This window comes from Tenrec ecaudatus, chromosome 4 (assembly GCF_050624435.1).
Source record: "Tenrec ecaudatus isolate mTenEca1 chromosome 4, mTenEca1.hap1, whole genome shotgun sequence".
Taxonomy (NCBI): domain Eukaryota; kingdom Metazoa; phylum Chordata; class Mammalia; order Afrosoricida; family Tenrecidae; genus Tenrec; species Tenrec ecaudatus.
Window position 1 is genome coordinate 68,982,115 of NC_134533.1, and position 16,324 is coordinate 68,998,438.

Below are 16,324 nucleotides of genomic sequence, written 5' to 3' on the forward strand. Positions count from 1 at the left end.
CTCCCAAAACCCCTTCCACCGCTCCTCCTCTTTCCTTCTCCCTAACTCCTCATGCCCCTCCTCTTCCCCCCCTGTCCCTTCTCTCGAGACCGCCCTCACGTTCGGTTTCAAAAGGCCGGTTACCCAATGACTACCGGGGCGGGCTTAGAGTGGCGGCCTCGACTGCCAATACTCGGACAGCGAGGGAGGAGTGCCCGGAGCAAGCCTCTGACGGCGGGCAGCGTGTGACGCAGTCGGGCCCTCTGCGCTCTGCCCCCGGAGTGGCGGTCGGCAGCGGAGGTGGTGGCGGCGGCGACGGTTTCGTGGCGGCCGCGCGCTGCTCAGTGAGCGGCGGGTGGCAAACGGGCCCAGGCCTTCACTCCTGACACTTCCGCGCCTCCACCGCATCGCGGTAAGTTGGGCGCCGGGCGGCGGCGGCGGACCGGCAGGCTCCTCCCCTCAGGGCGGGCGGCTGCGCGGGGCGTCCCAGGCCCGCTCAGCGCCGAAGTCTCGCGCCCGTCGCTCACCTTCCACCCTTAGGGAGGGGGCGGGGTCCCCGGCCTGGCGGCCCCCAGGCCTAGCTTTTCCGGCCTTGGGATGGACCGGATGGCGCCTGGGCCGGTGTGGTCCGGCTGCAGCCCACGCTGAGGGTGCGTGCGTTTAGTTGCTGTCCTCATTCATTCGCCTGGCGGTGGGCCGGCCCTCTGCGGAGGCAGCGCCTGGAGACCCTCCATACCGACCGTCTCCCGCGTGTCCTTGGCGGTGCTACGGGGATGGGCTGTATTTGCCACGAGAGAAAAAGCGTAGGTAGGTGGGTCTTCGTTTGCTAGTTTCAAGGGGCTATCTGAGAATTCGGGTCGATTCCGTGGCGTAGAAGAGTATTTTCTCCCACGTGTTCCGAGTAAAGCCAGATTAGGAGAAAAATTGGCTTTCTGAATTGCGGTAGTCATGAGCACCTTAGAATTAGTACTTAAACCCATCCTCTTCTACCCCACACCCAAGTTCGGCCGGCGGAGAGACCTTGTTAGGAATTCCATGGGCCCATTATTGAAGGTTCCAGGGTTGGGTACGGGAGACATGCGGTAGTTAAATGTAGGGTTTCGGATCTGTATGCTAACTAGCTTTGTGGTAACACCCTCCCCAGACAAGAGAACTAAAGCTCAAAGTTACAGAACGTCAGCGATGTTATATATTAGCAACGAGTCGAGACAAGTCATTGGCTACTTTACCGTTGTATATCCGAATTTTTGACCCATGTCCAGTGGCTATGGGTTCAGAAGAGTCCAATTAGTAGCCCACAGTATTGGAGCAGAAAAGAAATAGAGACTAGACTTAGAAAGCTAAGCCAGTGGTCGCTTTGTAATCCATGTACAACGCCAGGGTTTCTCTTTGGTGCAGAATTCAAAATAAAGATGGTGATACAAAAAGATAAAGGGAACTAAACACTAGTTTGGAGGAAACTCAACAGCAAGAAAGAAAACAGCAGTGGTTATACCCGTGGCAGCCTTAGAAATTCAGAAATAAACATTTGTTAACTGGGTGGCAGATGGTATGTTTACTTGGTGAAAGAATTTTTAAGATATGAATGCTGGGAGTTGGACAGGATGGAGGTACTAGACCCTACATACTTTGATCAAATTTTTATTACTTTTATTTAAGATTTGGCGTTGAGTTTATTTTACCTCGTTGGGCCATTTGAATCAGTCAGATTGTAATTGTGTTCTTGTTTACATGACAATAAAAACTTGAGAACTATGTGAGTAGACTAGAAGTATATTCTGAATACTAAGATGTGAACAGTGAATTTTTTCTGTGACATTTTCTGGGTTCAAGCATTACTCTCTTTTGGGAAGCCACCATTACCTGTCATTCTTTCCCTCTCAAGCTTCCATAACACTCATTTGATACATATACAGTTTTGCACTTTTTTCAGTTTTGAACTTTTAACGGCTTGTCTGTTATAGTAGACGATTGTAAAATGTTTGTCTTATGATGTGTGTTTGTATAAATGAATAAACAATATGGAGCAGCTATTTGAAATGTGGAGCTCAAAAAAAAAAAAAAGAAATGTGGCGCTCAGATAAGAGGATTTATATAACTTATACCACCTGTCATTTTGAAACCTGACTTTGGTCAGGCCCGCTAGCTCCTATATACCCAAGAGCAAGCAGAGTTTTCAGGGACCCAAACTCACTGGCACATTAGAAAATCATTGTTTTAATGTAATAGGTAATTTTATTTTAATCATTATATTATTGTTTATATGGTGACAGTAAATCTGAAAATTAAGGCATAGTAGTTTTAGTGTTTATAATTATACATTTTGTTGAAAGGTTAGTGGACTAAGATACAGGGATTCAACAATAGGTATATTTGAAGCAAGATATGTGAAGATCCTCAGTATTTCACACAGTATGTGTAGGGAAAAGTTTCCCAACCAAGCACTGATCATTTTGGTTTGGGTAATTCTTCATCATGATAGTCTCCTGTATTTTCACATGTTGAGTAGCATTCTGGGCCTTTACTCACTAGATGTCTTTACCATCCCAACTCACCAAATTACACAATCAACAATGTCTCTAGGTACTATCAAATGTCCTCTGGCAGGGAAATTTTCCCTAATAGAGACTATAGGTCTAGAGAAAACATTTCCAATATTTCATTAAGATCATGTTTTTATCTTACAGAATCCATTCTCAAAAGGATTCATTGCCACCCTCTAGGACAGACTAAAACTGCTAACTTTTTTTAAAAACATATTTATTGGCACTTCATCCACATAGTATACAGTTCATAGTTCAGTGTATAATCATTACCACAATCAATTTTAGAACATTTTCTTTATTGTACTCCTTGTTAAGTAATTTTTTCCAATTGTGGCAAAAACAACAAAACATTCTATTAAACAATTTCTACATAATTCAGTGCCATTGATTATACTCTTTGTGTTGTACAAATGGTAATTGATATTCCTGTCCAAATTGTTCTATCATTAAAATAAACTCAGTGTCCCATAAGCAAAAATACTCCCTAACCCATGGTTACTATTGGCCAAGTTTGGTTTGTTTTTCTTTAGTTTCCTTGATATAATATTCACATAACATACATTTTCATGGTTAAATGGCTTTTAAAAAGAGTTGTATATAATTACAATCAGTTCTAATGCTTCCTCCTCCCCTCTGGAATTCATTGATCGCTCCTCAGTTCTCCTCACACTCCCCACTCCACCCTGTTCCCATCAAACCATTCCATCAGTTACTGTCCTCTGTGCATCCATTCCTTTTGTGCTTCATAAACTGGGAAACTTCACAAATAATAGAGGATCTGCTAAGGTCTTAATCTGACTAGATAGTTTTTAGATGGATATTGGGTTCCTACTGATCTCCAAAGCTTTCTCCCCTCCACCCCCAAAAGCTTTCTACAATTAAATTTCCCAATTTAAGCTCTGACACTTTTCCCTTCATATTCAGACTTTGTTATTGTTACTTTTGGATCACACAGGCTGGTGTGCTGCTTCGATATGGAGTTAGTTGACACTTCACTTCGATGGCTGCTTGTTTGAATACAAGCTTTTAAGGCACCAGACACTATTCTAATTGATAGCTAGGCATCATCTGCTTTCTTCACCACACTTTGCTGTAGACTCCTTACTTTTGTGATCACTTCATAAAGGCCAGTACCGAGCAGGGCCATGTTATAAGAACTAACTTCTTGAATTAGGGCTAGAATTTCAGGTATGTGGGAGCCCAAAATCCATTTACTTGTCCCCAAGTTATAAATGCCTGGTTTACTTTGGTTGTCATATTATGACAAAAACACAACATAATACTCCCCCCCCAAAAAAAGAAGAAAAGAACAACAACCATCCCCCTAGGGTTTAAGCTATTGCCTTGTTAGCATCAGCAGTTTATCCAATGGCATAGAATTTAAGGTACTGTTGGTATGAGGAGTTAATGTGAGTGCAGTCAACTGAGCTGCCATCCTTGAGTTGTTGTTTTGTACAGATTGATTACTTAACTGAGCTCTGTTTACATTGAATGTGGGGGTTGGTGCTAGGGGAAAGGCTCAATCTTTTCCTTTTGTAATGGGTATTTTGTTGGTTATTTTGAGATCAGTACAGACATTTTGAACAATTGCTACAGTGTTTTAAAATCATTTTCTTGGGGGTTCTTACAGCTCTTGTAACATTCCACACATCAATTGTATCAAGCATATTTGTACATATGTTGTCATCACTTCCAAAACATTTTTCTTTTCTACATAAGTCCTTGGTATAAATTCCTTTTTTTCCCCCTTCCTCCCCCAACCCTCCGACCCTTCTGAATCCTTAATCAATTATATATTAGTAGTATTATTATTTTGTGTCTTACACTGTCCATTGTCTCCTTTCATCCACATTTGTAGTATTCCTCTCCTTGGGGTGGGATGCTATATATCCAACCTTGTGATGAGTTTCCCCTTTCGCCCCCTTGCTTCTCCCCAACCATTCCCCTACCCTCAGGTTATTGATACTCCCACTACTGTTCCTGAGAGGTTTATTTGTCTTGAATTCCATGTGCCCAGAGCGCTTATCCGCACCAATGTGTGTTCTCTGGTCTAGCCAGATTTGTAAGGTAGAACTGTGTCATGGTAGTGGGGGTTGAGGAAGCATTTAGGAACTAGAGGAAGGATGTATTTCATTGGTGATACACCCTGGGTAAATCACCCCTTCCTAGAACCCTTCTGTGAGGGCATGTCCAATTGTCTACATAGGAGCTTTGGATCTCCACTCAAATCCCCCTCATACACATTGATATAATTGTTTGTTTTGGGTCTTTTGATACCTGATCCATTTGACACCTCATGATCACCAGACTGGTGTGCTTCTTCCATGTGGGCTTATTTGCTTTTCTGCCAGATGGCTGGTTCAAGCCTTTAAGACCCTAGATACTCTATGTTGATAGCCAAGCACCATCGCTTTCTTCACATTTTGCATATACACCCTTTTCTGTCTTCAGCAATCCTATCCTATCGGAAAGGTATCAAAGAGTGCCAGCTCATTAGAATAAAGTGCTCTTGTGTTAAGGGTGGCCTTGAAAAGAGGCCCAAAGTCCTTCTGCTATCTTAATTCTTACCATATAAATATGTGTACATTGACCTCTATCCCTTTCATTATAAATTAATATATTTACATATATACAAGCCTATAGCTATATTGCTATAAATAGATTTTGCCTTCTACATCTTTCCACTATTTCCTTTCACCATCCTCTCTGTTCAGATACATTGCACTTGATCAAACCCCACCAGACATTATACAAATGCCCTCCTCAACATCAATTTTAGATCTCTTGTTCCCTTATCCCTTATACACAATTCTTAATAAACGTACCAAAATCCTAAAATGGCATGTAGATACAAATCATTTATAAGTTTCAGTGGCTTTCCAGCTTTAAATTTGGAGGCAATTTTTAAAAAGTTTTATTGGCACATAATTTGCATAACATATACTTACAGCAAATTTTTTATAAGTACCATTATCTTCAAGTGTTGATAAGCTCTCATATCTTAAGTCCCACTAATTCACAATTTAATGTCATACACACTACATTTCCAAATACAGCACATAACAAAGTTATCAGGAAAACTGGATTCCCACAACATAGGTGTTACAGAATGCGCAGTTATGACAAGAAAGCCATGATGACAGAATGGTTTTCAGACACAATTCTATTTTCTGGGGAAAAAAGAAAACAAAAATTTAAATATTCAAGTTATATATATGCATGATAGTGGCTCCAAATTGCCATTAAGTATGTTTTAATAGTGGCTCCAAGTATGCCATTAAGTAATTGGAACACAAAAACGTCCCCTTATCCCATGGGAATGTTATGTTGACACCCAAGACAAGTCAAAATCTTCCCACAATTCAATGTTCCATTTTTCTAGTTGTACCAAAAAGTAAACAATGATTTCACACCTTTTTTTTAAAAAGCATTTACCACTCCTCCCCCCTCCACCATTATGATCCCAATTCTACTTTACAAATCTGTCTAGACCAGAGGGTGTATACTGGTACAGATAGGAACTGGAAACACAGGGAATTCAGGACCAGTGGTGAGAATGGTGATACCAGGAGGGTGAGTTGGAAAGGGGAAACCGATTACAAGGATCTACATGTAACCTCCTCCCTGGGGGACAGGACGGACAACAGAAAAGTAGGTGAAGGAAAACCTTGGACAGTGTAAGATATGACAAAATAATAATTTATAAATTATCAAGGGTTCATGAGGGAGTGGGGGAGGAGAGTTGGAGGGGAAAAATGAGGAACTGATGCCAAGGGCTTAGGTGGAGAGCAAATGTTTTGAGAATGATGAGGGTAACGAATGTACAACTGTGCATTACATAATTGATGTATGTATGGATTGTGATGAGAGTTGGATGAGCCCCCAATAAAATGTTTTTTTTTAAATGCATTTACACTTAAAAATGTGATGAAGTGAGATTCCTTAAAAATATTTCTAGAGCTACTGAAAAATTTGGATTGACAAAAAGTTGATAAAAATATATTCTTCTTGGTTGTTCAAGAAGAGAGATAACAGGGCTCACTGATAAAACATGGTAGATAGACATTAACAGGCTTTGCTTTTCTCAGCTTCAACAGACTGGACTTGTCATTTTTTGTTTCTCCATTTTCAGCAGGTATTTCTGTAGTTTCTTGGTTAGCTTCTTCAGCCTGTTTCCCCTTTGTTCCCCTTTTCACTTTTGCTTGCACTTTTTGTCCAAAGATTTATCCTTTCCTGCTGCCTTTTTTGGCTTCTCCTTTACTTTTGTGGGCACAGGTTTCACTGACAACCTCGCTGATCTCCTTCACGGCCCCTTCCACTAGCTGACCTTCCTTGGGCATCTCAGCTATGGGGAGGGTACTTGCTGGATGCCTGCGTATAGCAGGATACCTAGAGTTTTCTGAAAGCTGGGTTGCCTGCCCCCAATTGGGCTGCTAGGCCCTGTGGTGGAGGGGAGTGGAAAACCTCCATCTTTTTCTCTCTCAAGTGGCTGATGACTTTGAACTGCTGGCCTTGTGGTTAACTGTCTAGTGTGTAACCCACTATGCTACCAGGGATCCTTAGTTAGTAGCATTTTAAAAAGATGATCTTTTTAAAAACTTAAATTCCCAAGGTCTAGTACTTGGGAAACAGAAAAGCTACGAGGAGAGGCCAAGAATCACTCAGTCTCTAGTTTTTCCTCTTGTTTTTGTGGTAGCCTCCTTTTCTGTGGGATAGGGGAACTTGAGGTTTTATTTGAAAAGGAATAGGCTGTTGGGTAAATGAATATGTAATTCTATTCCCGTGGAAGAGAGCAAGAGAGTTTGTAGTTGTATTGATGTAATTAAATGTGATGTTTTGTGATTTCATTATCTTTCCATTTCACAAATAGACTTGATTCCAAGTGAATATGCAACAGCCCTGTGTGTCCTATTGTACAAAAATAAATTAATACTACGATTTGACTTATTGAAGAATTTGTACTTAATTTAGTGCAATGGGAAGCCTTTGTTTTATTTTTTAGTACATAAAAAATTACTTCCTAAAATCCAATTTCAGTTAGGCAAGTGTGGAGCTATGAGTGATTTTAAGCTCAGTTGCTTGGAAGATGTGGAACAGAAGAGTTAGGAAGTCCCTATAATAGTATAGAGCTATAACAGTAGTCCCACAGTCTGTCAATTTGTCTTACAGTGACTTGCATGTTGCAATGATGAACAGATTTTAGCAGAGTTTCCAGATTAAGGCAGAGTAGGAAGACAAGCCTGGTTTAAAAAAAAAAATCAATAAAAATGTTACGGATTTGCCCTTTGGACATCTTTTCCAAAGGACTCCCCCCTTAAATAAAATCACTCAAGAAGAAAAAGAAAACCTTTTGGATCACAATAAGACATTATCTACCTCATTTGTGTTAACACATCTTCAGGAGGTATTGATGACTGCTAAACCCTGTGGGTTAGGTTTGTGACTGGTCACTATATGATTGGCAGTTCAAACCTATCAGCTGCTATGCAGGAGAATGATGGGGCCCTCTGTCTCTGAAAAGATTTACAGTCTTAGAAGTCCTCAATAGGGTCACTAATTTGGAATTGATTTGGTGGAGAATTTGTTGGTTCTAAGTAGTCAAGTTTATCCCAGCTTGCGAGAGGAGGACATGAGAGTGACGTAGAGACCCAATGAGAGTGAAGGAGACTTTTAGTGAGATAAATTTGCACAGTTGTTACAGTAATGTAATTGGAACACGTCATTGATGTTGTGACACAGGACCAGACAACATTTCCTATATAATCCTAGGGTTGCCATGAGTTGGACTCTACTTGACAGCAATTATCTATAGCATGCTAAGATAGCAGTACTCAAATGTTTCTGTTTTTTTAAAATTCTCAGGACCTCCAAACAGCTTGTTTATATGGGTTATATCTATGGGCTTATATAAGTTGTATCTCATACAACTTATTGTATGCGAAACTAGAACAAAATTTTAAATGTGATTAAGTTGAACTCATGTTTAACATAAGTACAATTTTCATCTAAAAATAACTGAAGACAAGGATGGCATTTACATTTTGCATTCTCTTTAATATCTGGCTTAATAGACTGATGATTTTTCTTTTTTTTTAAAAAAATTAACTATTGGGGGCTTGTACAACTCTTATCACCATCCATCCATCCATCCATTATGTCAAGCACAGTTGTACATTTGTTACCATCATCATTTTCAAAATGTTTTCTTTCTGCTTGAGCCCTTGGTATCAGCTTCTCATTTTTTCTCCTCCTCCCCCTACCCTCTTTTTGTACTCTTGTTATATTAAATTTCATTGATCACTGGAAATTATTGGCTCATTAAGTTATCTTCTGGGTATTGACAAATTTTATTCTATAATCATAAGGCCACTTGTTATCAGATGTCTTTTTTTTAATTGGGCAGCTGACTAACATACTGAGAAACACAAGTTTTTCAGGATTCTGATTTTTGCTTCAGATTAGTAGCCTTAGTTTACCATTTTGGATACAACTGGTATTAACATGGGGTAGAAAACGTACTCGTTCAACTCTCTAGTCAAACTAATTACACAACTATTTTTCCTTGAGACAGCCCTTTAATTTTTATTTCCGTATGTAGAAGTGTTTTATGGATATTTCCCATTTCACCCCCAAAATAATCAATAAGTATTAAATGTATATTCAAATGCAAAAAATTATACTTAATCAGGTTCATGGGGGGTGGCAAGGAGGGAGGAGAAAACTGAGGAGCTGATGCCAGGGGCTTAGGTGGAGAGCAAATGTTTTGAGAATGATGAGGGCAATGAATATACAAGTGTGCTTTACACAATGTATATGTATGGATTGTGATAAGAGTTGCATGAGCCCCCAATAAAATGATTTAAAAAATTCTACTTCAAGTCTTAAGTGAATGTGGAATTTTGTTTTTATATTGTGTTATATTAATTACGAACTCTAATTATTAATATAGTTGGGGACCATTGCCTTGATTCATGCCTAAGGTCCCAGCACCATTGCTTTTTATTTTAGTATTATGAAAATAGTTTGACTTCATGTAGTTATGGCTGCTGTTACATGCCATCAGTCAAGTTGACTGCAACTCATGGCAGCATTAGCTATGACGGAACGAAATGCTGCCTGTTCCTATGCCATCTGCATAGTTGCCACCATGTTTGAATCCCACTGTGGTGGCTGTTGTGGCTGTCCATTTCCCACACTTCACCAAACAGTGCCCTCTAGCACTGTATTTGGTTAAATAAGGGCTTATAATCCTGTTGGTGTATCCAAAGCAAGTGAGTTGGACAGTGTCATATTGTGATTTCTAGGGTTTTCTTTAGCTAATTTTAATTTATTATTTGAAGATAATTTTTAGAAGTAAATCTCCAGGTTTCTACCCCCACTCTGTCTTATTCTGGAAGGTCAGCATGGGTGGTGACCCTAAGGTATGTGACACACCAAGGACCTAGTGTTTCACATCATGGCAACACCACACAGTGTAAAGCAACACAACATCTTTTAACTGACAGGTGGTGCTTGATCTCAAGGGCCTTCTGAAATGGGAGTGGTGAATAGGGATTTCCACACTGGTTCATAGAGCCTTACACTTCTTTGGGAAACTGAGCTGGTGGGACTCCACTGTATCTACTTCCATGTTTACTTCAGTCAGAGCAGCTTTTGCTTTTGATTGTATTTCGTTCTGGATTACGTGAAAAATAATGGAGCTCTTGAATTACGGCTGTATGCAGTAAGAAGGGAACAATTGATCCTTTACAAATGCCTGTTGCTTTCACTCATCCCTTTACGCTTTGTTTATTTGAACATGTGCTTTTGACACAAAAGTTATTTGTGTCTACATATATAACCCTTCTGCTGAATAAACTTCATAAGGAATAGGCAAATTTGATTTGCAAATAAAAAAATTGTGTACTTAAGAATGAATAACATGGTCGCTTCGGCAGCACATACACTAAAATTGGAACGATACAGAGAAGATTAGCGTGGTCCCTGCACAAGTATGACACCCAAATTCATGAAGCGTTAAAAGGAAAAGAAAAGAATGAAGACCCAGGCATTTGAGGTGGGAGAAATGAGTGACCTTGGTATATTGTGGGTAGTGACGTTTCTGTGTTGTTTGCAGGTTGTACTGAAGGTCAGTTGGTGATAGACAGATACTAGGAATTAAGAAATGATACTATGAAGGTGTAGTTACTGTAGATATTGACTAGCAAAGGTTCAGAGTGAAGAAAAAGAGTCGTATTTTTTCTAATTAGGAATATTGGAAAATATCTCTTGAAAAAAACAAAAAGACTTTTTGAAGAGCCCTGTTGGCTGTCACTAACTTCTTCCCCACAGGAGAAAGAAGGGGCCATCTGCTCCCACCAAAGATTTGCAGCCTAAGAAAGCCTCTGTAGGGTTGCCATGAGTCAGACTTCACACGTTTTACTTGGAGGCAACTTTGTTTAACAGTCCATTGGTATAGGCCACATAACCGCCAATGTTCAAATGCACATACTGAGATTGAATCAAAGCAGTAGTAAATGGTAGGTTTTTTTCCTTTTCCACTTTGGAAATATTTTGAATAATAAGTTTCTAACCTGGAACCATTTTGTGAAGCAAATAAGCCTTCAGCATTAAAGAACAATATTTAGAAAGAAGGCCTTACTGTACTAACCAAGAAAGTAACTTAATCAGGATATGAATTTCCTATCTGTTTACCTTGTTGTTAGGTGCCATTAATCAGCTCGGACTCATAGCAACCCTGTGCACAACAAAATGAAACAACAGTTGTTATGTTCAGGCCCATCATTACAGCCTCTGTCCCTCTTTCACGGTCCCTCTACTTTACCAAGCATGATGTCCTTTCCAGGGTCAGGTGTCTCTCGATAACATGTCCAAAGTGCATGAGATAAAGTTTCCCCATCCTTGGTTCTAAGGAGAATTCTAGCTGTCCATTTTCCAAGACAGATTTGGTTGTTCTTTTGTTTTCAGTATTCTTTGCTAGCATTATAATTCAAGTCCTCACTTTCAGCAAGTGGGGTATCTTTTGCATAATATCTCAGATTGTTAATAAGCTTCCTATCTTGATGCCTCTTTCTTCAATATGATCCAGCTTGTTACTTGCTTAACATCCAGATTGAAAAAGTGTGATTTGGATCAACCTTGATTCACACTTTTCTGGATTTTAAACCATGCAATATTCCCCTGTTCTGTTTGAACAATTGCCTCTTGAACCATGTACAAAGCTCTCAATGAGCATAGTGAGATGTTTTGGAATACCCATTCTCCCCCCCACCTCGGAATACCCATTCTTAAGACTATATAGTTTGTTCTGATCAACACAGTGAAGTGTGCCTTTGCACACTCAATAAAACATAATTAAATATCTGATATTCTCTACTTTCAGTCAGGATCCATCAGACATCAGCAAAACTATACCTTGTTCCACGACCTCATCTGAATCTGGCCAGAACCTCCAGCGAGCTGCCTGTATTGATGTAACTGTTGTTGAATGATCTTCAGCAAAATTTTACCTGCATGTGATATTAGTGATATTCTGTAATTTGGTAATTTACCTTTGGAATGGATACCTTACTTTTATTCTTTGACTTTCTTCTCTTCCTAATACTTCAAGTCTTAGTTCAGGATTTAGTTCAAAATTTCTGATTCCTCCAAACTCTCCCTCAGCTTTCTCATATTCTGACCTGACTTTTGACTTCTTAACATGCTTCTTGGCACTTATCTACTCTGGTTTAATTGCACCAGAAATCACAAATCAAAACCTACTAGTTTAAAGGAACAAAGAAATAATACACATGAGGATAAATAAATTATTTGCTATGAAACCTTTTTGTTTGTTTTTGCCTCCAACTTTTTTTGTTGTTTTGTTTTTTAGATCATTTTATTGGGGACTCTTAACAACTCTCATTACAATCTATAATCCATTATATCTGACATATTAGTACATACTGGTATATTGGCATCATTTTTTTCTAGACCTTTACTTTCTATTGAGTCCGTGTGTGTGTGTGTGTATGTGTGTGTGTGTGTGTGAGAATTGTGAAGGTTTTCAGGGCAGATCGAGTTTCCATTCAGCAATTCATACAGATTTTGTTTTGTCTCATTGATTACAATCCTCACAATTTAACATTACTTATTCTACTTCCTCCTTGTATTTTCAGTATCCATCTTCTGGCAGTTTCCTGTCACTGTACTGCTGCAACAGTTATTGAATACTCTTGAGCAAAATTTTACTTGTGTACGATATCAGTGATATTTCATTCGATAGTTGGAGCATTCTGTTGGGTCATTCTATGGAATGGTCACAAAGGTGGATTTCTTTCTGTCAGTTGGCCAGATAGCTGTTTTCCAAATTTCCTGGCATAGAAGATCGAGTGCTTCTAGTGCTCCTTCAGCTTGCTGAAACATTTCAGTGGGTATTCCATCAATTCCTGGAGCCTTGTTTTTGGCTAATGCATTTGGTACAGTTTGTACTTCTTTCATGGTTCTTGTTCATATGTCCTTTTTTGGTACAGTGACTCTATTCTTTTCATCTTCTCTAGATGCTTCCTGTATCATTAAATATTTTCCTACAGAATCTTTCAAGATTGCAACTCAAAGCTTCAATTAAAAAAACAACACAACAGTATATAAAAGAGCAGATAGCAATAGAGGAGACTCTGAACCAGGTAATCACAACTTTGAGACAGCTAGGATCTCCTTGACGTATGCACATATCTGTCATGCCACTTGCCAACTGCACTGCAACAGGTACTTGTCCCTCTGTAGCTTCCATTAAACCAGAGATTCCTTATCCCCAGCACTTAGCATCATGCTTGGCACATAGCAGTGTTTGAACAAATGAGAAAATATTTTTTTTACTTGGTCAAATACAGGCATTAATTGACCACACAAGTTGGTTGAGAGGATCAAATTAAGACTACGTTTAAATAACTTTCAAAGAGTATATACACAGAGCTTGCTTTGTGACCTAAGTCAATTCTGACTCAAGGGCACTCCCCACCCCCACCCGTTATATTTAGATCATGTATATATATTACAGGTCAAACAAAAACTGCTGGTTGCATCCAGCCATTTTTTTAGTCTTGTGTCTTGCAGGAAACCTGGTAGTGTAGTGGTTATGCATTGGGCTGCAACCCACAAGTCAGCAGTTCAAAATGACCAACTCAAAGGGACTTTATAGGGCAGAGTAGAACTGTTCCTGTGGGTTTACCAGACTGCACTTCTGTGAGTAAAAAGCCTAGTCTTTCTCTCATGAAGCAGCTAGTGGTTTTGAAATGCTAACCTTGTGGTTAGCAGCCCAACATGTAACTACTAGTCCACCAAGGCTGCTCTCCACCCCTGATTAGATGGTAGTTAAATTCTACCAGGGATTTGTGTGTGTGTGTGTCTGTGTGTCCCCTTGTTTGTAGAATTTGTATAGCATAGTTTGATTGAAAGTTAGAATTTTAAACTAGATCATTCAGTCTTTTTTAAAAACAAATTAGTGATTATTGTCATTAATTTAGAAAATGAGTACATCTCTTTCAGACCTAGTGTTAGATTCTGGTTAATAAAAAGATACAGTGCTGTCTTCTACTTTGAAGAAACTTATTGTGTATAGTGAAAGAGATTGGTTTTGAGTAGGTTCTGACTCATACCCTGTGTATAACAGAAAGGTCAGCCCAGCACCATCTACAGTGAATGGTTGCAGTTACTGTGTCAATCCATTGCATTGAAGGGCTTCCTTGACCCTGTCTTTATTTTGATGTCCTTTTCTAGGGCCTGATTCCATGTAACCCTTGTCTACAGTAAGTCAGGCCACACTTTAAACAAAACCCATTGTGTGGAGTTGATTTCAACTTACAACAACACTGTAGACCAGAGTAGAACTGCAGAACGGGGTTTCTGAGACTATCTTCTTTACAAAAGGAGCCCAGTAGTGCAATAGACTAAGTGTTGGTCTGCTAATGGAAAAGATAAGTAGTTCAAACCCACTAGCTGTTCAGTGGGAGATAGATGAATCAGTCTGCTCCCATAAGATTGACAGCCTTGAGCAATGAAGTTCCCAGAGAATACAAAACATAGACTTTGGGGCCAGGGCGTGGCACCCTATCAGACTCCCTAGGAAAACATTCCTAAAGGCCAACAAACAGACCTTGAACTATTTACAGGCTTTTCTTTTTTTGTTTTTTTCCTTGGTTTTGTTGTAGGTGGTTTTCTTTTGTTGCTTTGTTTTGCGGTCTTGTTTTTTGTGCATATACTATCTCTGCAGGTCTACCTAGATAAGATAAGCGGAATAAACAATCTGGAGAAGAAAATAACTGGACCTGTGGTTGGTGGGGGGGACATGGGAGAGGGGGAGGTGGGGGGAAGGAAATGGTGTTTAAAAAACCCAGGGAGGCGGACAGGGTAACATATGACAAAATAATAATTTACAAATTATCAAGGGTTCATGAAAGAGGGGGGAGCGGGGAGGGAGGGGGAAAACTGAGCTGATGCCAGGGGCTTAAGTGGAGAGCAAATGTTTTGAGAATGATGAGGGCAATGAATGTACAAATGTGCTTTAAAACACTATTGATGTATGTCTGGATCGAAAAATTATATGAGCTGCCAATAAAATAATTATTTTTTTAAAAACCACCCAGGGAAAAGGGAACAAGTGATCCAAAAATCAATGACCAGGAGAGTATAGGAGGCTTGTTAGGGCTTGCTCAAAGGCACTGTAACCGAGGGGAATTACTGAAACCCAAATGAAGGCTAAGCATGATAGTGGGACAAGAGGAAAGTAAAAGGAAATAGATAGTGGGACAAGAGGAACATAAAAAGAACTATGAGGCAAAGGGCATTTATAGAGGTCTAAATATAGGCATGTACATATATAAATATATACGATGATGGGGAAATAGATCTATGTGCATATATATATATATATATATAAATATATATATATATGCTTAGTATTAAGGTAGCAGATGGACATTGGGCCTCTACTCAAGTACTCCCTTGACGCAAGAACACTTTGTTCTATTAAACTGGCATTCCATGGTGCTCACCTTCCTGACACGATTTCTGAAGACAGTGGGTGCATAAGCAAATGTGGTGAAGAAAACTGATGGTGCCTGGCTTTCAAAAGATATAGCATCTAGGGTCTTAAAGGCTTGAAGATAAACAAGTGGCCTTCTAACTGAGAAGCAACAAATCCCATATGGAAGAAGCACACCAGTCTGTGTGATCACAAGGTGTCGAAGGGATCGGCTATCAGGCATCAAAGAACAAAAAATCATATCATTTTGAATGAGGGGGAGTGCAAAGTGGAGACCCAAAGCCCATCTGTAGGCAACTGGACATCGCTTTACAGAAGGGTCATTGGGACAAGACGAGCCAGTAGGTGCAGTATAGCACTGATGAAACATACAAGTTTCCTCTAGTTCTTTAATGCTTCCTCCATTCTCATGACCCCAATTCTACCTTACAAATCCGGCTAGACCAGAGGATTTACACTGGTACAGTTAAGAGCTGAAAACACAGGGAATCCAGGACTGATAAACCCTTAGGACTAGTAATGACAGTAGTGATACCAGGAGGGTAAGGGGAAGGTGGGGCAGAAAGGGGGAACCAATCACAATGATCTACATATAACCCCCTCCCTGGGGGATGGACAACAGAAAAGTGGATGAAGGGAGACATCAGACAGTGTAAGACATCAAGAAATAATAATTTATAAATTATCCAGGGTTTGTGACAGAGGGGGGGAAATGAGCTGATACCAAGGGCTCAAGCAAAAAACAAATGTTTTGAGAATGATGTGGGCAACAAATGTA

General features: G+C 39.8%; 1 protein-coding gene and 1 non-coding gene across 8 annotated transcripts in view; both read left to right on the plus strand.

The window, feature by feature from the left end:
- The first annotated feature begins 228 nt into the window (after positions 1-228).
- The window catches only part of NUP98 (nucleoporin 98 and 96 precursor), an 87,152-nt gene continuing 71,056 nt past the window's right edge, over positions 229-16,324 (plus strand). For 5 of the 7 annotated variants that reach the window (XM_075546184.1, XM_075546186.1, XM_075546189.1 and 2 more), the window contains exon 1: positions 230-391. The gene's annotated coding sequence lies outside the window, so the exon portion shown is untranslated. Of the gene's footprint in view, positions 392-543; positions 787-16,324 lie in introns of those variants that run through there. The other 2 variants (XM_075546188.1, XM_075546185.1) reach the window with 2 other exon arrangements.
- Positions 10,450-10,553, plus strand: LOC142447516 (U6 spliceosomal RNA). Its single transcript, XR_012784213.1, has one exon. It is a non-coding gene; the product is annotated as a U6 spliceosomal RNA (small nuclear RNA).